Source organism: Gopherus flavomarginatus, chromosome 2 (assembly GCF_025201925.1).
Source record: "Gopherus flavomarginatus isolate rGopFla2 chromosome 2, rGopFla2.mat.asm, whole genome shotgun sequence".
Lineage (NCBI taxonomy): Eukaryota > Metazoa > Chordata > Testudines > Testudinidae > Gopherus > Gopherus flavomarginatus.
Window position 1 is genome coordinate 263,124,148 of NC_066618.1, and position 22,487 is coordinate 263,146,634.

Below are 22,487 nucleotides of genomic sequence, written 5' to 3' on the forward strand. Positions count from 1 at the left end.
CCTTTTAATGACTCTGATCCAAATTTCTAGTATGCAACAAAGCCTAAAACCAGGCAGGTTATGTGACTTATAGCATGAGTGACGTGCCCTTTGTAAAGGAGGCTGCCACACCTTTAGGGCTGGAGGAGCACGTCATTGGAGGAGTGCTGATTTTACTGGGAAATTTGAGGGAAGGAGAAAATGGCCCATCTCAGTTCCACGTCAAACATGGAATATAATAATGGAATCAAGCAGTCTTAAAAAGATTTCTGCAAGAAACCGCAATAGGTAAGTGCTCCCCACACAAGACTCTCCTTAGAACTACATTCAATTTAAGTTACATCCTTATTCTGAAAACATAAGGGTTGAGTTCAATAAACCAGGAGCAATGAGTGTAAATTGCAGCCAGAATTCTTTTCTTTTTCCTCAGTCAATGCCATAGGAGCATCTTGACATTATCTCATGGCATCCCTCCCTGGGCTGAAATACAAACATTGCAAAGCGATGCAAAGACACAGCCATTATCATGTGCTGCACTGTGTCAAGCTGTTGTCTAAGACATTAAGCCAATTTTTCATGTGATACAGTACAGACCTGTTGACCCACAGCAGGAAGATGTCAAAAGTGGGTCCTTTCACTGTCTTAACATTCTTTGGGGGGAAAAAGAAGGCATCATGTCAATCTATAATTGAGATGATTAATATGGACAAAAGCCACACACTCGTTCTAGAGAAATTCCAAAAAACAAAATAAAATAAAAGTTTTTTACACCTGTCGGCACATTTTCACATATTTATAAACTATTAAAATGGATACCTGATAAACAAGAAAACCCTAAAACTGAGTGAAACCTGTATATCAAATTATTATCAAAGTGGATAAACCTATTCTGCACAAGCTTAGGTCAATGCAAACATGATACTATCCCTCTACAAATATAGCTCCCAAGACCACTGGCTATCACGCTGACCATATTGTCTCATTGTTTCCTTGAATTCCTCCATCTGTCTTTATCCATCTGGTGTCTCGTTTTATACTTCAAGTGTAAGCTTTCATCTTTTTGTTCTGTCTTTGTACAGTGCCCACAGCAAGGAGGTCCTGCTCTACGACTAGCTTAGGGCTCCTAGATGCTATGATAATACGAATTATAAACAATAATGAGAGCCAACTCATTTACAAAATAACTATCCTGAAATACCTGTGTCTAGTCATTCTGGGGTTTGTTGCTATTTTTCCTAATCATGTTATATTCATCACATCTTTCACTTAATCCACATTTTAAAAGGTTCATCACTATATTTTTGGTGACTTGAACTACCTCTCTTCCAGGCTTAGCTTGGCTACTTATACTGAAGAAGGAGAAAGTGGCAGATTTGCTGTGTGGTAGCCACCGGAAGGGACTGGACCCGCCTGACTGCTGAGTTTCAGAAAGACTTTTAGTTTCACTGAAGTTTCCCATTTTGCTGGAAGAAAGGCCCTCGAGTTTGGGGAGAATTGTCTTAGGAGCGGTCATGTAGTCTTTCAAGTGGACAAACAAGAAGAGGCCCATATTATCAAACCCAAGATATAGAGGATCATGACTTTGGTGAGGAAGCTTTATCCTTCACTATTTTAACTCTGTATCAGGGTAGATATGGTGTTATATTATTAACTGTACTTTTGACGCCTAAAGTTACTTTAGCTGGTATGATTTTAGAGAAGGCTCACATTCTGTTCCTGTTGTGAATAGCGGTGGTACCGGTGATGGTGTTTTGGAGTGCTCTGAAGTTACCACTAATCAGGACTGAAAAAATCCTAGGGCTAAATTCCCTTCTCCCCTTTAGCCAGCTGGCAGAAAAACCCAGCAGCAAAATGCATGAAAAGGGTGGAAGTTGGTGGAGGGATAGGGGGAATGGCCACAATTTCTTCTCTTCAGGGAGGAGGGAATGCCATGGGGCCTATACAACCCAACCCTGGCTGGTGCTGGGCAGAAAAAAGGCATGGCTAAGGGATGTGCAGATTCAACACATCACCACATCGGCCTCTAACCGGCAGAGGTCCTCACAGAGCCTTCATCAAGAATCTCTCTGACAGAAGCACTGAGGGAGAGTAGGCTAGGGGTACCACTCCCTATCCTTCCACTCAGTGAATCCTCCCCTCCAGGGCAAGGGGCCATGCTGTTACACAGGGGTGTCAGTTATTCCTCTTTTTGTCAGCTGCAGTGAATCTGAGCCCAAACCGGGGCTTGGTTTGCCAGTAGTATGGGTGATTCCACAGTGGCATATGGGGGCGAGAGGGTGGGAAGGAGCGAGCCAGTGATGGAGATGGGTTGGCCTGTCTCATCTACCAAAGCATCACATTCAGCAGGAATCTGTTGTTGTTTTTAATCCAAGGGCACATCTATGCTGCAGAGGTGTGACTGTGATACTGTAAACACACCTGAGCTTTGATCAGGCTAACTCGAACAACAATAGCAGTGAAGCGGCTGCAGCATGGCCTATGCAAGCTGTCATAAACAGACAGTTAAGGGTTAATGCCTCTTTTACCTGTAAAGGGTTAAGAAGCTCAGTAAACCTGGCTGACACCTGACCAGAGGACCAATAAGGGGACAAGACACTTTCAAATCTTGGTGGGAGGAAGTCTTCTGTTTGTGCTCTTTGTTTTGGGGGTTGTTTGCTCTTGGGACTAAGAGGGACCAGACGTCAATCCAGGCTCTCCAAATCTTTCTGAATCAGTCTCTCATGTTTCAAACTTGTAAGTAACAGTCAGACAAGGCGTGTTAGTCTTATTTTTGTTTTCTCAACTTGTAAATGTTCCTTTTTGCTGAGAGGATTTTACCTCTGTTTGCTGTAATTTTGAACCTAAGGCTAGAGGGGGTTCCTCTGGGCTATATGAATCTGATTACCCTGTAAAGTATTTTCCATCCTGATTTTACAGAGATGATTTTTACTTTTCTTTCTTTATTTAAAAGCTTTCTTTATAAGAACCTGATTGATTTGTCCTTGTTTTAAGATCCAAGGGGATTGGATCTGGACTCACCAGGAATTGGTGGGGGAAAAGGGGGGGGGAATGGTTAAATTCTCCTTGTTTTAAGATCCAAGGGGATTGGATCTGGACTCACCAGGAATTGGTGGGGGAAAAGGGGGGGGGGAATGGTTAAATTCTCCTTGTTTTAAGATCCAAGGGGATTGGATCTGGACTCACCAGGAATTGGTGGGGGAAAAGGGGGCGGGATGGTTAAAATTCTCCTCGTGTTAAGATCCAAGGGGTTGGATTGGTGTTCACCAGGAACTTGGTGAAAAAGTCTCTCAAGGCTGCCCAGGGAGGGGAAGGTTTTGGGGGGACAGGAAGTGTTCCAGACACTGAAATTTCTGGATGGTGGCAGTGTTACCAGATCTAAGCTAGTAATTAAGCTTAGAAGTGTCCATGCAGGTCCCCACATTTGTACCCTAAAGTTCAGAGTGGGGGAGGGACCTTGACACAAGCCCATTCAGGGTCCTGAGTATGCACTGGAGTGGCTAACCTGTGGCTTGACTGCTATTGTTATCTGAGCTAGCTGGATCAAAGCTAGCTCATGCTGCAGGAACACTTTTGACTGGCATAGACATACCCTAAGTATCAGGGAATCAACACTTCCGTAACAGCAAGGCAGTAACAAAGGGAGATCCTTTATACATGGGGATGGGAAGCCATCACTATGGTATTAGTTTTTCCATCTTTGGATCATCTCTGGATTTCCTTGGCCTTCCTCCAGTACAGCTAGCTAGCAAGAACTGCAGTGTAATATGGCTGTGTCTCCTCCTGTCCATGACACACCCGCCCACTCTAGGAGCTAATGAATGGGTGGCATACCCTGGCTCTATGCCATCTCGCCATTTTCCTTTATAATGGGAAATCCCAGCTGTCCTCTTGGGTCAGTTTTAAGAGGTATAAAGGAAATACAGCAAGAACTGAAGATCTGTTTCAGTAAGATTAACTCAGCAAGGGCTAACTGCCTGGCTCCATGGTTATGTTTCTTTGTCATTTCTCCACACAGAAAACCCTTTCTGTCCCTAATTGTTGCATGCCATCAAGAAGCAATGGTTCTAGTCAACTGCAAACACAAAGGTGCCCTACAGGAGATCTACATGATCCCGCAGCACAGCCTTGCACTATGTACAGTAATCACATCTTTTTTGTAGCTAAAAACCATTCACGCATGTTAATAGTTCCATTTTTTAGAAAGTTATTTACATCTATATATTACATCATTTTATGGAGCTAGAGCAATTGTAGCTGTGCATGCAAAATATCAATATAGCCATGGAAACCCAACTGTAGACTCAGTGAATGAGAAATATCAAGCTTATTCTGGGGATATGAAAGTTATTATATTACACAAAATACTGAGAATGGCCAGTTGTTTTATCATCTCCAATTAAAACTAAAATGACAGTGCAGAATTTGCCCTCACACTGAGACACCAGACATGCAGCTGTCCAATTTGGCTACGTGTCCCCCTCTTCTTCAAGTTCAAGCAATCCCTTCGGTTAAAAATGTTATTTCGGGCAAGAAATAAGTAATGGGAAAATACTATAAAAGCACAGGAGAACTAAGTGAACAAAACGAATAAATGCCAGTCTAGTAAATGCTATAACCCTTTACAATGTTAACAATAAATCTTTTTACCATTTTGCTGCTGCTCCTCCTCTCCAGCAACCGTGCAACCAGCACTCTGCTCAAATTTGCAAAGTTTCTACTACAATCAGAATGCAGCATTGTGCTGAAAAGTGTACCAAGAACAATGTGCATTTTACCTTGTGTACCTGGCATGTTAGAAGCTGTAATGTGACAATTAATTACACACTAAAATTTGCCTTTCACTGAGATCTTTAGAATAATGTAAAGGAGAGTTTTCCACAAAGACTCCAGCGTTTAATGACGGGCTGAGCAAATGCTGAGCAAACAGCCACACATACCAGCAACTTTTCTATCACCTTCCTTTAAAAATAACTTTGTTTTTTAATTAACATGGTCTGCTCAAATATTCACATACATTAAGTGAGCATGTTGAGAGGTGGACAACACCACTACATGCCAACTCACAGTCACTGGACTAGACTGGACTGCAAAGGAACATTTTCTTTGTACAGATGGCACTTAGTACAGCAAAAACTGCAGAATTCACATAACTGCCTGGCATCCTGAACATTTATTAATAAATTCAATAAAATCTCCCAGCCCCCTAAACCACATGTGTACCAGGTTCACTGCAGTTCCTTTTAACTCTCATCTGCATTTACCACCAATATTCCCAAGCATTTTGCAAGCTTTTTCTTTTTAATACACACACAACACTGGTAAATTTTTGAGAAGTAGCAACTTCCTCAGAATTCTAATATACATGGGAATTTTTACCAAAGGAAAGTAGAGGTGACCTTTGGGGATACCTTTGCAGCCAGCACAGCAGGCCACCCTGCCAGAGAGGAAAGGCCCCAGCAAAGCAAAAAGAAAGTACCATGTTGTGGAGTAGCTTTAGGGATGCTAGTGGAGGAAGAACTTACGTATTGAGGCACTGCAGTTTCTCATCCTGAATCTGACCCACTCCACCCCCAATCCCAGTTGGGGCTGCATACTTTGAAACTGTCCGAAGCATTACAATATAATGAACAACATTGTCAGGGATTGGGGCATGAAGAGATGTCAGGAATGCTGTGTGTTGTGAGTTGGTAGGTGAGGAATCCTCCATCTCAGGTCAGTTATGGGAGCTCCTTCCCAATTGCTAGAGGCTGGGGGTAGCAGGAGAGGGAGAGTCTTCCTCAATCCAGATAGGAGACACCTCACTCCTTCCTTATCATTGTTTGGATGGAGGGAAAAAACCTTTAGCGTAGAAGAAGTTGTAATCCAGGAGAGATCCTCCCCCCCGCCCCATGTCAGGGGCAAGACATCAGGGGCACACATCATGCTCACTATCCATTCCAATAGTAGCTAAGAAGGATGTTAAACAGTAGCTCCTAAAGTTGGACACTTTTAAAATCAGCTGGTCTGAGTAACTTGCATCCAAGAATTTTTTTAAAAGCTGGCTGAGGTGCTCACTAGACCATTAATGCTAATTTTCAATAACTCTTGGAACACTGGAAGAAAGCTAATGCTGTGTCAATATCTTAAAAGGATAAATCAGGACAAACTAGTTAATTTATAGGCTCAACTACCTGACACTGATCCTGGGCAAAATAATGGAGCAGCTGACATGGGACTCAAAGAATTGAAAGAGTGTAATATAATTCATGCCAATCAACATGGGTTTATGGAAAACAGATCTGGTCAAAATAAACTGTGTGTGTGTGTGTATATATATATATATATATATATATATATATATATATAAAATGATATTACAAATTGATCGATAAAGATAATAGTGCTGATGTAATATATTTAAACCTCTGTAAGGCATTTGACTTGGTACCACACAATATTATGATTAAAAAAATGAGAACAGTACAAAATCAACACGGCACACATATGGATTAAAAACGGGCTAGCTGACAGGCCTTAAAATGTACCTGTAAATAGGGGAATCATCTTCAAGCAGGCGTGTATCCAGTGGGATCCTGCCAAGATCAATTCTTGGCCATGCGCTATGGAACATTTTTTATCAATGACCTGGCAGAAAACAAAATCACTAATAAAGTTTGTAGATGACATAAAAATTGGGGGAGTAGTAAATAATGAAGGGGACAGGTCACTGACACAGAGCTACCTGAATCATTTGGTAAGCTGGATACAAGCAAATGTGTTTTAATACAGCTAACGAAAAATCTACACATCGGGAACAAACAACATAGGCCAGACGTGCAGTACAGATGACTCTATCCTAGGAAGCAGTGACTCAGGAAAAGATTTGGGGGCTCCTGGTGGATAATCAGTTTTTGACATTGTTTTGCTGCAATGACTTTCTGCAGAACAATTCACTACTCAGATAATTCCTGGATAATCCAAATAATTGAACAACCCTATCAATATGTCAGAATTAGAGAGGATGTAACATATAGTGTGTCACGAAACACTACTCATTCTGCCACCTATTTCTGGATTTTCGGATACAAAAGCCCTCCAGCACACCAGAATGAAACAGCAAGTTTTCATAATATTGGTAACATTCTTAGCACTTAGCTGAGGGCAGTGGGCATTGAGGGTTCTCGGCACCCCTTAAGATCAGACCTACATGATGACAAACAAGCAATGAGTAGACCAAAGATGGGTTCAAGATTCATCCCAAGCCAGGTATAATTTCGTATTCTGCTCTCATGCACCGTAGCTCATACACACATGGGAAAGTTCCACGAGGATGAAAATGAACCCTTAACTGGCAATACATTAGCAGGGTCAGTGTGAGTTTATATATAAAGCCACACAAAACAGTTGTGATTAGAAAACTTGACAGACATATACAGAAGACAGCAGATATCTCTGCTGAATTACAATTGCTTTAATTGGACCAGTGCTTACTAAAATGGCAATGCTAGAGAGAATTCCTCAATCATGCTACCATTCTACACTGAAGAATGCTGCTGTGAAAACAGGCATAAATGAGTTGTACAAATAAACAGCTTCATGTTCACTCCCTCCCACCCACCCTCAACTTCTTGGAATTGGCTATCAGGAATATTCATACAACACAAACTCAAGCAGAATATTTCTTTTGGAATGAAACATTTTCAGGATTGTGTCACAGTTTCAACGACTATGAGTGCGCCATTTAAGTTAGACAATTCAAGTGAGACATGCCCACTATGTTTTAGCAATTTTGGAAGAGCTACAAATGAGGTCTCAATTAACGAGGAAAAGCTGCTTCATTCTACTGCCTTCAGTGACTGAGAGAATCCTATGAAAGAAGAATCTAGCTGAGATTTATTTTGAAACGTTTCTGCTTTAAAATTCTTTGGAATGCAAGTGCTAGCACTTAAATTATCTTATATGCTTGTCTAACAAAACCTCATGGATACTTAATCTTGTGGTTTTTCCAACATTACTCTTTTATGAGAGCCTCCTTGAAGCCCTTAAGAACAAATTCTTGATTCTTCAGCAGCACCTGCTTGTGTGTTTCTTCAGCCCCAGAAAAACTGCTAGCGTTTCTATTTTATGTATCTTCCAAACAATAAGCCAATTTTTTTTAGCTATTTTTAAAGGACAGCAAAAGTTACAAATGTTTACTAGTTTCAGAAGCCTTTTGTTTTCCTGTATTTTTCAAACAGCTTTGTTTTCCATATGAGGTTCAGCAAGCCCATGGCACACCCTAGTAAACGCAGCAGGTACAGTTTTCAAAAATGCCCAAGCCCCACTAAAATTTTACCCAGTATAACTATGCTGTGATTTAAAAAAAAATTAAACAGCAGTTACGGACATTTAAAAGCACATACCAAGTAGGCCTAATGACTGTGTCAAAGGTTTTTAACCATAGTCTGAATCTGGTTTAGGGTTGCCAACCCTCAAGGATTGTCCTGAGTCTCCAGGAATTAAAGATGTCGTGTGATTAAACCTCCAAGAATACGTCCAATTAAAACTGGCAACCCTATAATTCCATGCATATTAAAGTGAACTTCTCCATGGGCTGAAATAGTGACAGCTGCTCCTGTTGCACCCTCTATCCAAATCCACATAAATTCAGGCCCAATGAGCGCTCCCTTCTATGCCAGACTAACAGAGTAGACAAAAAAGGGGCTGTGCAATCTGCATGCATTCCCAATCCCCTCTGTTCACCACTACCATGAAACCTCGACAGCAGAAAGGGTCATTTACCTGTAATGAAAACACTTTCCCGGTACACTCTATGGTGTATGCTGTGATTACTTATGAAATATAACAAAACAGATCCAGATGATGGCACATGCATTGCTCTAAATAGTAACTATGATGCAAATTCTCTCTCCTGTGCCAAGCAGAAGTATATGGACTGGACACAGTCGGGGTGGAAAGATGTCCCATGGCTGTCACAGGAGCAGAATCCTATTCCTCAGAACACTGGTGACACTACTGCAGCTATAGAACCACCAGACTCAACATACGCACATGTAGCAAGTTTGCCCATTATCTGCACTGTCACAGATCCACAGGAACCTTTTCTATTCTTCTGTCCCACCCCTGCCCCATTTTTAAAGCTCTTTCTGGTGGAGGACAAGGAGTTCTGTGAAGCACAGGTGAGTGGGGTGTGTGTAGAGTGTCTGTGCACTGCATGTGTTCCACATTTCCTGGACCCCACCCTCTACGGAGTGAGACTGCTCTGGTTCTGCCATATACCTAAAGTGGCGGGCAGGATTTGTTCCTTGAAGCACACTCCAAAGGGTGAGCCGAGTAAACTCAGAGGGTATCTATCAATATGAATCCAGATCTAAAGATACTTTGAACCTTTAGTATTTCAAAGATGCATGTTTTCATTTCCAGTTAATACCAGAGCAATCTTAACAACAATAAGAAGTTTCAATAACTTCAGGAATTGAAATCAACAAGACACACGCAATTACATTGTGAATACGTACTACTAAGTCTCAAACTTCCAGAAGCAAACAACTACTGTGTAAAGCCTGGAACTCCATCCTTTACTCATCCCACTGAGACTAGATGTTATTGGGGATTCCTGACATTGGGTCATTTTATGGCATTGCCGCTGGGCCAGATTAAAGGCAACATTTCAGTCCAAGCAACAAGCTTCCTGGCTTTTCTGGGTGTAAGTCAGATTCTTAACATCATCTCAATGTCATTTTGTGGTTGAAAAATATTCAGTAACTCATAGCAGTGTCAGGCTGAAATCCTACAGAACAAGGACTTTTGCTTTAAATGATTAAATGTTTTTGTGGAAGTGAATCTCATGAAAAATGAAGTTCAGCACAAAGTCAAAAGGAGAGTTGAGACCACAGAAATGAAAGGAACTCTGCAACTATATGTTCATATTTTCCAAATATAGGATTTCACCATCAGCTACAGTTTTAACAAGAGCAGCTTCTCCTCTGCGCTCCCTTTGGGAAAACATTGCACTCAGTGATTTGAGCTGCAGTTTCTAATTATATTTTCATACTGTAATGCTGACTGAAATGCAAATTTGATGACAGAACAATTCGATCCATGTAAAATAATCACAAAATTACTGTTTCTCAAACCTCAACTCTTACTCCCTGCTATTTAAGAAGATAAATTTAACAGCAGTAAGAGTGGAGCCAAAACACACTATTTTTAACTGTTATCTGACTACGGTTGTCTGCACAGATTTCAGCTTGTTGTAAATGGTTCCTTTTGAAATGTGAATACCAAAAACATTCCAGAGTTTGGCGTTTGTACTTGAACTTGGTACAAATCACAGAGTAATCATTTACTTTGCCTTCCCAATATCATATGCATGGCATCTGGGTTTAGTTAAAAAAGCAACTGTTGATTAAAAAAAGCAACTGTTGATTAAAAGGCTAAATCTCCACTGTTACTCAGTTGTCACTTTTAAGGGTTTGTTGCTAATGTGGGTGAAAGACATTATCACAATTTAGTTACTTTTAACAAGATTGAAACTAATTTCTGCAAAAAATGTGATTTAAAGGCCTGGTGCTTCACTGGTTTTCCTATGGTGTGATTCCACTGACTACAATGCAGTCACACTGGTTTTATGGTGCTGAAACATAGTGGAACATTGGGCCCTTAAAATGCCAGCAGAATTGGCACTCTTGAAAGTTTTTCAAACCCATGTAAGATTCAGAGTATTGCAAGTAGGAAGCTTTTATTAAAAAGGTGGCTTAGATTGTATTGGCAAGAATTGGCTTTTAACTTTCTAGCCTATATTTGGATTGTCATTGTCCACCAACTCACGCAGATCAAGGTACAATACACTAAAACAATAAAGTTATTTCTAGAGTAAATGTATCAACAATTTGAGCACAGTTTTTAATTTTACTAGTTGAATCCAGTTTTGCAATGAGCTTTATATTTCATTTTTAGCCAAGAGCTCCCTTAAGGTGAAGTACTCTGATTCTACAGTAATTACCAATCAGTTCACTCTTCTTTATGGATAAAGAGACAAGCCTGTACAAAGGGATAGTCTCCTGATGTGTGCAAGGGACTGGCATATGTAACTCTTATTAAGACTAATGGGAGTTACACGTGTCAATCCCCATACAACCGGATGAGGATGTAATGTCACCTAAGGCGGGGGTAAGCAATTCACTGTAAGAAAGATTTGTGGGTTTCAGGTATGAGTAAGTTTACATTTCAAAGTCTCTGTCTCCATAAATATCGCATGGGACAGAATATGGATAAGTGATCTAAATTGTGGGTTCTCAACCACCCTCTTATACAGGAAGGGGAAACCTGATTTTTTTTTCCCCCCAATTGGTGTGGTAACATGGAGTCATCCTAGGGAAAAGGTTGAGAAATCAAAATCTAAATTATCTTGTGAATATCACAACACAGAAGAAGATAAATCAAGTGTTAGTCAGAAAAATGCTTCATAACATACAGGATTAACAGACTTAATATATGCTGTACCTGAGAGCTGTGCATAGCATTAGGGACCTTTATCACTAGCCACCTTCCTCATTTCACATGAAGCAAGGATTTGTGCATTTGCCACAGTTTCTGCATTCGGAACTCAAGGTCAGCCTATCAAACATCCAACTTCTACACTGTTTGATTCTTAATAGTAGATAAAAAGCAAGGCATTCTTCTGATATTCATATAGGGCCCAATGCTAAGAGAGACTGAGTGTCGTTATATCCCACTGAAGTCGATGAGAAACAATAGCTCTCATCACCTTGCAGAGTTGGACAACACTTGGTTCACTCAGTTTAATCAATACTCTTGTACTTCACACCTTTTGCAATAATATTGCTAGAACCATTTTGGTCAAATGGGGAACTGTTTGTCTTCCTTCTACAGATCAATCTAATCCTTTTATTAAGATTTGGTTATTATTGCTAAAGCAAAACATATCTTTAAAAGATGGAACTGATGGATCTCTTTTAAAATTATTTTTAATTAATGGCACATGGGCAACCACTACATGAATTATTTTTCACCCAGCAGGCATTTCTAAGGATATTAAGCACAATATAATCTATGGGAAATTTTATTCATGCTATAAATTAATGTGATTGTGCATCAGCATTCATTGTATGGCACTAGTGAAACAATAAACAAAGCTTAGTAGATAATGGTTTACATACACAGGATAGATCCTGAAAATGTGAATACAAATAATTGGTTATCCTACTCAATGCAAGTAAGTAATTGACTGATGTACATAATTGCTTTCAGATTCTGGCCTGGTCACTATAAATGAGTGAACATATGTACCTTTAAACATTTAGGGCTAGATTCTGCCACTACTTGTTGTGTAGTACCTTACTCAATGAGTACGCTTCCTTGATTTCAGTGAGCCAGATTTTTGTAATCTCTCTTCATACATTGATATATGGTGAGCAGTTACACACAGGAGTAGTCCAAATGGCTCACCTGTGTACGGGCTTCACAGTCTAATACAACAGGACAACAGGCAGAGTAACTATGCAGTGTGAATCAGCGTGGTTAGAAAGTCTTGTTCACTTGAAGGAGGAACAAACTTTCATGTAAGATTTTAAATGATCGTGAAAGATCGTGAAGTTAATAAGAATATATTAACCATATAGTATTTCAGAGTAGTTGCAACATTATAGATCTTAATTAAATTTGCCTAAATAAAAAAGTAGAATGTATATAACATTTGATGCTTTGCCATTAGGTCATTTTTTTAAAATGAAGTTTAAAAATATAGAATTTTTTTGACAGAAGATTTAAACTCCAAAGCATAGATTTAATACCAAGTACAACTGTTTTAAGATTTTAGATGCATTTATTTCTGGTGTTCTGTTTAAGCACATTTATTCTAGACTAGTCTTTTCAGAGATGCTTTCAGTCTTACTATCTATTGGTTCACTTTTAAAAACAATTATTAATGCCACCATACTTCAATATGTATCTGTTTCTATATAGTTATCTTTCTTACTGCACTGCATTTTAAATTGCTGCGCAGCTCCTTGAGTGCTTCAGCAGAGGGGCAGGTTTAAAACAGATTATCAAAGTTTAAAGGTTTTATTGTTAGCTAGGGAACAGGGAATGGTGGCACACAGACATGCTAGAATTATCAAATATATTATTTTTTTCCAGGAAAGAACACACACTGCTTCATCTGTGATCTATTCTTAGAATTAACAATGTATATAGACCCACACACTAATGTAGCCAAAGATTTACAACTTTAAAAAGTGATGATTTCTGCTCTTGGTGACAACTTCCTTTCAAGAAATGTAATTTAAAAAAAAACCTTAAGAATTTTTTGCCAACATAGCATTTTACTTTTCAATTAGTCCTGCATTGTTCATGCTGTAATTCTTTTTTTTTTAAGCTAATCTAACCACTCTTTACCCCACAAAGGGAAACAGAAAAGAAAAGCTCTGTGTGCCCATGTGTAGGGCAGAAAAGGGGTAGGGGCATACATTACAGTTATCTTGGTATCTTGGCGTATTTCAGATTATTTTTCAGGAAGCTGTTGATCCTTTCTTCCAAAAACATAATACAGTCAATCACATGCCCCAAGGCTCTGATAAAAGGCTTTAACATTGTATGATTGCAGTGTGTGCTGGGAGCATGCATGAACACAGATGATTTAACAGAGAACTCAAACTTTTGGAGTCTAGTAGCATAATGTTCCTATCCATGTCTATTGTTGGCTTGTTAAACACATCGAGAATTAAAAAAAGAAAATTGATTCTCTGTTTAATCTGAGCAAGACAGCAATTTTTAAAAGTTCCAACAATACACAAAGCTATACTGATGCCTAAACCAACAAAATTCCTAACAAAATTATTTTTGAGTAGACCGAGATGCAATATTTTGCCGATGTTCCTCTATATTGCTATGTAGTGGTTTAAAGTGTCAAACAAGAACTACTTACTATATTTTATTTTCCCTTCATGGACCATTAATCCAAATTTAACTTTGCTTTGCTGTCTGCACACAGAATTAGTAACTGGAAGCTGCTTTGCAGTCGTCTGTAGTTGCTCATCAAGGCAAACTTGCAGCCAAAACAAACCAGCAAAAAGAAAACTCAACTACAACACGCTTAAAAATATATACACATATATTATAATACCTGATTAGAGCATAAAGCAAACCGGTAGCCTCCCACGGTAGAAATGCAAGGCGTTAGTAGCCCATGCCTCGGCAGCCCCTGGGAAACAGCAGCAGCAAGGGAGATAAGTCCAGCATCCACCAGATTCTCACAAGCTTTTGGCTGTGTGGACTAAACCACAGACTCTGCCTCCAGCTGACGTCAAAGTCACTGTCACATGGCCAGATGAAAGCCAAGAGAGCATTGGTTGTCGTAGCAACCACAGCACGGCTCTGAAATTATTTCAATAGGTCATCTGTCATACTGTGTGCACATTTGAACCATCACGGGCTGCCTGACAACCCAAACACCGCGAGCTTATTTCAGTTTCGCTAGGAGGAGGAGTCGGGGCCACCTTTGCTCGGGGGTGTTTTTACTCATGTCCCTTTAGGAAAAGGCACTTTACCAAAAAATAAAAATAAAACGCTCCTCTCCAAACCTCGCTTTGATGCCTATCATCAGCCAGATGGAAAAAGCATCTCTCTCCCCACCCCACTAAATCAGCAGCCGCCCTCAAAGCACGTGCAGACTCTGTCTCTGCGGCTAGTTTGCAGGCGGCTCCGCACAGTCACCGGCCTTGGCAACGCCCAGACGAGGGTTTGCACAACGTGGCGGGTGAAATTAACATATGGAAAAGTACACCCGGCTGAGCTGTTATTGACAGGCGCGGGAACCTCCGGGTGTCAACCTCTCTGGCCTGGAGCTGTTTTGGGAAGCCCGGCTCCGCGAGGAAGCGTACCGCTCGCTGCAAGCAGCTCCCCGCACCCAGGCAAACTACGCATGGCAGCGTAGGTAATCAACACTATGTGAGTCTGAATGAGAACAGCTGCAGGACCCCAGCCACGCTCCCCGCTAACATCCGAATGACTGGGAACCCCCTCCCCCCCAGCATCCTACTCCTACTCCAAGCACATTGTGCAGAGAAGAGAAATGCAGAACTTTTCCTGCTGCTCTGCATAGAGATGTCGTGGGAAGAAAAACAAATTAAAGCCTCACAAACACTTTACCCACCTTCTAGAGCCCTAGATACAGCACCAGACTCCGATTTTCTTGAAACTTCAGAGCAGCTGAAAGCAGCTCTTCTACTCAAATTGCCACTTTCCTTCTGTCTCTGTATTGCCCCACATCTGGAGCTTTGTAGCTGCTGCAGAAGAGGGCAGAGTGGGAGAATTTTGCCTTTCACAAGTGGCAAGGAATAAGAAGGGTTGTAACTAGAAATTATTGTTATGCTCATCTGAAGGAAGGAAGATTACGATCAGTGCACAAGAGCAGATTAAGACAAACAAACAGAACCCCACATTACATACACATAGGATGCATTATCAAAAATGGCACATACAGAATGGTGAGAGCAAATCAAACAAAGGAAGTCTCGCTGAAGTTAGTTTTAGCCACCTCACATTAAGAAAGCTAGAACAGAAATGGAAGAGACCTAAGAAAGGATAACAAAGAGCATTAGCAGAAAGGCTTTCATCCATGTATGGCAGAGACGACAAAAGGTTTAGTATGGGAAAGAGGAGAGCTAGAGAGGAGATGACTGAAGTAAACAGAGTTATGAAGGGACTGTTGAAAACTGACCAGCCCTCCTTTTCACTCTGTTACAGAACAAGACACTTGACGAAATTAAAGGACACTAATCTTTAGAACATTTAAAAAATAAACAAAAAACTATTTTATGCAATTTGTAGGGAACATATTAATTTCTCTTCTGGAAAGGTTATCAGCCATTCAGATACAGGCGTTAGATTTAAAATACACCCAAATAATTTTGCTGCCAGAAATATTCGTGCAGTAGCGGTTGAAGCTGAGATAATACTGAGTAATCAAATTTCATGCTTCAGGGCATACAATCATTGCCTGCAGCGGCCAGGGAAGACTCTCTTGCCAAGAACAACAGTATGGTACAACTGCTAGGTGCCTTCTCAAGGAGATGTTGCCTTCCTCTTCAGCAGTTACCATTAGTCACTACCAGCACCAGGAGATGAGGCTGATCCAGTATGGAGGTGCTTCCTGATGCTCAGGGGATCAAAGTTCAGAGTTTTTTTCCCTCTACCAGTTCTTTTCCTACATGATCTTAGGGAAGTATTTTAGTCTCTCTCTCCCTCAGTTCCTCATCTGTAAAATGAGATAAGAGCGCTTCCCTATCTCATGGGGGTGTTGTGAGGATAAATACAAAAAAAACAAGTGCTCATATGTAAAATTTTCTATAAAAAAAAATGTTACAATTATATAATATACAGGTTAAGGAAAGAGTGTCTGTACACCTGGGTGTAGTGCTTAGATTATCCAAAAGTACAAAATCTGGTTTAAAAGTCCTAAAATACATATAGTAGATAATCTCCAATAAACCAAATTTAGGCGAATACATTTAACAATACAGTTTAGGTATTAGAATCTGAATACATAGGTACATCACTCATGAAAAGTTATACAGAGAGTTAGTTGTAGAAAGCAAATATAGGAATGAGTACAGATTGTCCCTCAGTAATTGAGCATTTAGGATAGGTTGTCCCTTAGTAGATACAATCTATCAGAGAAGTATTTCAGTTACTTTCTGATTTCCCTTCTCATCAGCACTCCAGTTCATCTCTCCTGGTATTGCCGATATCCAGTGATGTGTTCTAGACAGATGTCCCCGCTTGACCACCTGATAGCATCTGACACCATGAGTTGCCACATCAGCCAAGTGTAGCATTGACCTATTCCACATTCTCTCAACACTCGCTCATTACTGGGGGCGCATTCGCCCAGGGTACCAACTATCAGCGTGTGAGTTTGAACCTCTTGCCCCTAGCTCTCAGCGCGGCAGCCAGAGGGGCATATTTCTCCAGCTTTCAAGATCGGGCATCATGGAAGCCTGGGGTCCTATTTTTAAAGGGAATGTGACGTTCACCCTGGTAATCTTCTTCCATTCCTCGCTGGTGATGACGATGTCCGGTCGCAGTTGGCTGTTCGTTTCGGGATGGTGGAGTTCACAGACACCTTTCCCATGGGTGGCGGGATGGCTCTGACAAGGTGATCTTGGGTGGCATTGTGGCACAGCTGCTAGGCTCTGGAATGGAGCTTGCAGCTACACAGGATGTGGGGTAGTACCTCATTGGCATAGCCGCACTTCCTGCATTGCTTGTCCCAATTCCCGTGGCAGACAGCTCCATTCAGTGGGACACAGTTGAGCTGGGGCCTGTGGATGAATCTCCAGTCAGCAAACTGGGTGAAGCTGGCCCCGGGGAGGACGTGATTGCTGGCATCCCACTCGCATGTCATCTCAAAGGCCTTGCTCTAGTCTGGCTTCTGTTTCAGGTTTTCCACGTACTGGCAGCAAATGGCATCCTCAGTGTCCTCTCCAACATAGTTCTAGCTCTTGGAGTGATGATTCTGTGCTCTGTGTTCTTCCCAGCTCCTGGCTTTTCTTACACCACGTCCAGTGGCAACCAATACACTGCTCCAATCGTTGCATGGCATTGTCATCTGAGACATGTGCAAGATAGAGGTTGTTCTTTAATTCTGTCAGCAAAAGTCCTGAATAGTCTCAGCATGTTCCTATATGATTTTGTCTTGATATAAAAAGGAAGTGCCCTCACTGCACCTAGTGTTTGAAGTTTAGCTTCATCTGGGGTTGAACAAGGTTTGGGAAAGAGAATTGGGAGGTGATGGATTGACTGATGTGGAACTGAGACAACCTAGGGCAGAAACTAGGGAGAGTGTGTGGGGGGCGGAGAGGTCAAAGAATGACTCTGTCCTTATGAAACAGCTATAAATGGGCTAGGAAGGGTTAGATTTTTATCAATAAACATCAGTAAACATCAATTTCACTGTACACACAAATCCATGAAAAAATATTTCCATTGCTAGCAATCAAAATTTACAAATAGGCAAGGTAAGAACAATTCTGCATAAGAACTTCTTATTGTTAAAATCTAGTGATTTGGATTTCTGAATTAGGCTTATTAAGAATGGACTAGCAAATGAATAGTAAAAAGTAGGTATGATTTCTTGATTTGATTTAAGGATATTTACTTGTGTATTAAGTATCAGAGGGGTAGCTGTGTTAGTCTGGATCTGTAAAAGCAGCAAAGAATCCTGTGGCACCTTATAGACTAACAGACGTTTTGGAGCATGAGCTTTCGTGGGTGAATACCCATGCATCTGACAAAGTGGATATTCACCCACGAAAGCTCATGCTCCAAAACGTCTGTTAGTCTATAAGGTGCCACAGGATTCTTTGCTGCTTTTACTTGTGTATTATATATTTTGTATTCATTTACTTTTTATAGGTGATACTGACCAGTTGTGTTTTAACAGTTTATTAAACTTTAATTGTTTGAATTTCAATGTCTGTCATTTAATAAATGTCTGATTTCCATCACCATAATTTCCTGCAACTGTGAAAATTTTAAAATATATAAAAATCTAAAAAAAATCCTTAAAACAAACATTGATTATATCCATTGAAATTATAAAAAAAAATAAAAATTTAATTCTGCCATGTCTACTTATAAGGAGGATCTGTCATGAAGGCCTGAATCTCACCTACCCTTTGAGCTGATGTAATGGCTACCAGAAAGGCAGTCTTCATTGATGAGTGGTACAATGAGTAGGGTGCTAAGGACTCAAAGTGGGTCCTATTACCCTGAAAATATGATATTGAGGTCTCAAGCAGGAAGGGACTCCCAAACTAAGGCAAAAATATGTATGAGACCCTTAAGGAATCTTGCCACTATAGGCTCCTAGATAGGCGGGTGATGCTAGATGGATCCTTATGGAGCTGATGGAAAGCCCAGCATGTTTCAGGTTTAGCAAATGGTCCAATATTGCTGAACCTGGTGATGTCACAGGAGAAAACTGGTGCAGAGATGCCCAACTAGAAAACTCCTTCCATTTAGCTTTGTAAGTAACTCTGGTTGAAGGTTTCCCGCTTTGGAGCAGAATATTCTGAACCTCTGCTGAACAGCTTCTTTTGGTTGGCATCATCCAGCCAAGATCCAGGCTGTCAGCTGTAATAAAGCTGGGTCTGGGTGTAGGATTGTTTTGTTAGACTTCATCGGGTACAGCCAAAAGGGTGATGGGAGGGGGCTGTATTGCAAGGGTCATGAGATCTGAGTATCCAAACTGCCTAGCTCTTGCTGGAGCTATCAGAATTATCAGTCCTCCATGTTGCTTCAGTGTTCTTGGTATCATGAGAGTCAGTGGAAAGGCATACATCAGTCCTGGTGTCCAGGGGATCAGACAGTCATCTGTCAAGGAGCCTGGACTAGAGGCCCCTCTGGAACAAAACATCTGATATCTGTTGTTCTGGTCTGCGGCAAACAAGTCTATTTCTGGGAATCCCCATTTGTGAAAGATGTTCTGTAGGACTGAGTTGGAGACCTGCCTGCTAAATTGATCTGACAAGTTGTTCTGAAGGCTGGGAAGATGCAGAACCACCAGTGTAAATTGGTTTGGAATGAATCAGTTCCACAGGCGCATAGTTTCTAATCCTGACAGAATGGGGACAATCTTGCTTCCCCCTTTGCTTGCTGACATAATGCATAGCTGTGGTATTGTCTGTCAGACTTTTATATTGTGGATCCCTAAAGTGGAGGAATGTTGGCACACCAGGTAGATGGCTTCAAGTTCTAAGACGTTTATATGGAGGTGAACTTCTTGAGGGGATCATGGATCCTGAATTTGAAGGTAATCTAAATGAGCCCCCATGCCAGAGTGGAGGGGTCTATCACCAAAGTCTGGATATACAGAGGTATACAGAAGGGTACTTGGTTGCACACCTGAAGTGGTTCTGTCCCAGTTTAATGAGGAGAGGACTTTGTGAAGGACTGTGACCATCATGTCCTTTCAGTGTCTAATGGGTAGTTACACTGATTTCAACCATCTTTGCATGCAGTGTAGATGAAATCTGGCATGCTGGGTGAAAAGTGCAGGAGGCCATGTGACCTAGAAGTCTGAGGCATGTTCTCGCTGATGTTTTTAGGTAAGCTGGAAAATGGTTGATGAGAACTACTCTTGTTTGGAATCGCTCCTGTGGAAGGTAAGCTCTCACTGGCCTGGGGCTAGATTCACAAAGGGACTTAGGTACCTAACTGCCACTTTAGAACCTAAATCCAACATTTAGGCACTACTTGCATTCAACTAACCTAATCCTGGAAGTGCCTAAGGTCCCTAAGTGTTAAATTTTGCACTGTTAAAGTCCCCAAGGTGCCTAAATTCCAGCAGCTGAGCATGAGCATGGTTGCCTCAGTCCTGACCAGCAGCTCAGAACCTATCTCATACCTAAGATCCAGCAGGATCCTCAAAGTAAGCATTCCCCTGCCCATTTTGCCTGCAGGGCCCAATCCAGCAAGTGTTCTCAGAGCACATCTAAATCCACACAAAATGTCTGAGGAGTGGTAACTGCTACTCTTATAATCTTTGGCCCCGTGGTGAGGGCACTCACCTGGGATGTAGGAAACCCCAGTTCAATCCCCCTACTGTCTGGTATAGAGCACCTCAGAGTAGGCTCCACAAAAGCTAGTACACTAAGCAGGGAGCTGCCTACATTAGCCCATAGGTGATGCTGACAAAAGGGATGTGTGTTAAGCCCTCTCTATCAGGGAACTAGGCACTTAAGTCCCAGCTGGAAGGAAGCGATTATTTCTGCTTGGGATCCAGAGCTGGGAATTCTCTCCTCCCAGGTACCTAAGCTGTTTCTTGATAGAACAGTGGCAGTGTCCTACCAACTCCACACAAAATAGCCATAAGAGGCAGATTCCCCCTCTAGCTCAGTGGTGAGTGCATTCACCCACAATGTGGGAGTTTTCAGGTCAGTTGCCCCCTCTGCCTAATGAGAAGTCAGGATTTTAATATTGATCTCCCACCTCTGAGGTGAATGCCCTAACCACCAGACTGGAATATTCTGCTGCGGTTCTCTCTCAGCCTCTCCTCTTAAAGCTGTTCCGCTGTGTGTGAAATAATTAAATGTGCATTATGCCAGAGAGAATGTTGGAATGACTATAGCCCAATGGTTAGGGCACTCACTGGAGAGGATACTGTCTCTCAAGGGAAGGTGACTCCAGTCCCAATCCCACCGATAAGTCACTCAACAGTGTGTACAGTTAGGAGCTGAGATAGTCAGTGCCAATATAGTGAGTACCATAAAGTAGCCGGTACCACATGGAACGTACTGGGCCTCTGATTATAGAGGCACTTGGCGCCTGGGTTAGTGCAAAAAGAGTGGTACCCAGGGCAGCACTGTACACCAATTTCTTGAAGGTAACTAGGCTTATAGCCCTTTGACAGATGAGTCAGGAGTCTGATGACTATTGTGTGTTCACCAGATGCTGGGGACAGGTACCTTGGCTCATCGTTGGAGCAGTGCTCCTTTCTGCCCATCAGAAGACATCAGCACCAACAGAGTTGTGGATGAATCTGGCTTCTGAGTAGATGCAGCTCAGGAGCTCAACATGGAACTTCAGCTCACCAGAATACTAGCAGAGAGAGACTGACCAGGTGGCTTCCTCTCCGTCTTTAAGGAAGGTTGCACCAATCTCTTGTTCAAGAGCAGTTTCAAGTGGGCTTCCTTTACTCTGAGTGCACTTGGAGAAAGAGCATCAGACAGAACATTGCTCAGGGATGCACCCTTATCTAAGGCTATGTCTACGCTAGAGACCTTACAGTGGCACAGTTATATTAACGCAGCTGTGCCAGTGAAAGGTATCTCATGTAGCCAGTCTATGCCGACAGGAAAGCTCTCCCATCGGCATAGTTAAACCACCCGCAATGAGCAGCGGTAGCTACATTGGCGGGAGATGCTCTCCCGCAGACATCGCACTGTCCACACCAGCACTTCTGTCAGTGTAACTTATGGTGGCCAGGAGTGTGTTTTTTTCACACACCGAGGGACATAAGTTTTACCGACAAAAGTGCTAGTGTAGACATAGCCTAAGACACAGTGAACACCAGGAGTGCCTGTCATTAATGTGCACTGAAGCATTATTTGCACAGTGATTCCAGCCTAAAAACACAAAATAGGTTTAACCAATTTTTAATTAGATGAAAGTAGATCGTGATGTTTAAACAAGCTCTTATCTTTGAAAAATTCCATTGCAGACGCCTCATTTTATTGGAATCATATCGACTCTTTTTGTTTGGGCCACTACAATTTAATCTACAGCACCAAGCAACACAGGTCTTTATAGTAACAGCACTACAGCCAGTGCGTTCGGGTGTGTCATAGTATTTTTTCCCAATCTGAGCCTTAGAGTCCAAAAGATTGGGGTACCAGCATGAATTCCTCTAAGCTTAATTACCAGCTTAGATCTGATACACTGCCACCACCCAAAAATATATAGTGTTTTGGGGCACTCTGGTCCCCCCAAAAACCTTCCCTGGG

General features: G+C 41.5%; 1 protein-coding gene across 2 annotated transcripts in view; it reads right to left on the reverse strand.

Moving 5' to 3' along the window:
• Positions 1 to 22,487, reverse strand: part of NCALD (neurocalcin delta) — a 147,626-nt gene that overhangs the window by 78,072 nt on the left and 47,067 nt on the right. The window contains exon 1 of one of the 2 annotated variants that reach the window (XM_050941397.1): positions 14,105 to 14,494. The exons of the other annotated variant lie outside the window; for it this stretch is intronic. The gene's annotated coding sequence lies outside the window, so the exon portion shown is untranslated. Of the gene's footprint in view, positions 1 to 14,104; positions 14,495 to 22,487 lie in introns of those variants that run through there. 2 annotated transcript variants of the gene reach the window in all.